This window comes from Numida meleagris, chromosome 1 (assembly GCF_002078875.1).
Source record: "Numida meleagris isolate 19003 breed g44 Domestic line chromosome 1, NumMel1.0, whole genome shotgun sequence".
In the NCBI taxonomy this organism is placed as follows: Eukaryota; Metazoa; Chordata; class Aves; order Galliformes; family Numididae; genus Numida; species Numida meleagris.
In genome coordinates this window covers 52,288,583-52,290,368 of record NC_034409.1, presented here as the reverse complement: position 1 = coordinate 52,290,368, position 1,786 = coordinate 52,288,583, and positions in this window count along the sequence as shown.

The following is a 1,786-nucleotide window of genomic DNA, read 5'->3' as shown; positions in this document are numbered from 1 at the left end:
CTACAGCCCTCCAACTAGACTCTGTGCTGTTGATCATGATTGTCTCAGATACTCATGAAAGACACAGATTGCCTTTTTTCCAGCCATGGATGATTTTAGAAGGACATTATTTTATTAAAATATTACAAACAGTAGCTTCCCACTTTAAAGGCATTGTAGCAATAGGGTTTCATTTAGAGATGAAATGACATACAGTGAGAATGTTAGTAATCTTGCATCATGTGATATGCAAGAGAATACACTGTAAGTTTGAAAACTAATAGGTGTGCATACATGCAAATGTTCCGGCACGCAGGAACACAAATAATTAGTGTATAGAGTTCAACAGGGTGAATAATACCTGAAGATTTTCATGGACAGCTAGATGCTAGTGTAACTAGCAGCTTATCAAGTCTGTTTGAAGATGGAGGAGCTGTGGAAGAAAAGAAAGGGATCATGTTTTCTGGGAAACAAGAAATCTATTTTCTATGAATAGAGAAAGAACATATAAAAACTTACCGGCCTTTGAAAGTCAGAGCAGGAGAACACCTTTCCGTATTTATACTGTAATGGAAAGTAAATTCTACTATTCCAGTAAAGTAACTGCAGCCTTTACATGAACACATCCTGGTAGTCATAATGACACAATTTCCTCACATTCTCTCACAACCTCCTTGCTCTGTACCTGCTTCCCTTATTCACAGAATATATATTTTCCCCCTTGTGTATTGAAGTAAATATACATTATATAGCTAAATCAGCAAGTGTGGTTTTGTTCAGAGTTTTATGTTCTAGGGTCAGTGCAGAACAAACAGATTTAAGAGTTCTATTCTGTATCTGGGGAAGCATCTCAGCCCCCTGAAGTTTACCCATAGAGTACAACCCTGAGTGCATCTTTCACAGAACCACACAATGGCTGAAGGAACTTCAGGAGGCTATCTGGTCCAATCCCACGCTCAAGCAGGGACACCTAGTCCACAGTACCATGACACAATATCATAGACACATAGTCCAGTTCCACATCCAGGTGGATTTTTAAGGAGGAAACTCCACAGACAGTCTGGGCAACCTTTGCTGGTGCTCCATCACTTGCACAGGAAAGAAGTGCCCTCTGATGTTCTGTCAGAACCTGCTGTGTTCCAGTTTCTGCTTGGCACTGGATATCACTGAGAAGAGCCTGGCTCCATCCTCTTTGCATCCTGACTTTAGTTATTACACACATTGATGAGGTCCCCCTGAGCCTCTTTTGCTGCAGGCTGAACAGTCCTAGCTCTCTCAGCCGCTTCTCACAGGACAGATGCTCCAGTTCCTTCATCATTTTGTTGGCCCTGAGTTGGGACTGTTTCCAGTACGTCCATGACCCTCTTCTACCAGGAGTGCAATTGCTAACATGCAGATTAGCAACGGCATATTTCCTTCCTAATTTAACAGTCCCGTCTGGTTAAGTTGTTTGGGGCTTAAAATAGGAAGTACAGAATGCAGTTACAGGCAGCTGCTTTCCTTGAAAGGGTGTGGTATGCTTCTTAGAAACGGACATTTCAGTGTATAGAAGGTCATAAAAAGTATAGAACTTATTTTAAAGACTTAATCACCAGGAAAATCTTGTAGTCATTTACAGATTCCTTTGTAGGGAAGCAACCGGTTGCTGCATCAGAAGCTTCTCATATTACTGGGGAGGCTGGACAGAAGGAACTAAGCCCTACTTTTCACCGTTTCCTCTACATCTTTTAAAAATCATCATCAATTATCAATCTTTGAAATCAGTGAAACTTAAAAGGTTTTAAAATATTACTCAAATTAGAGGATT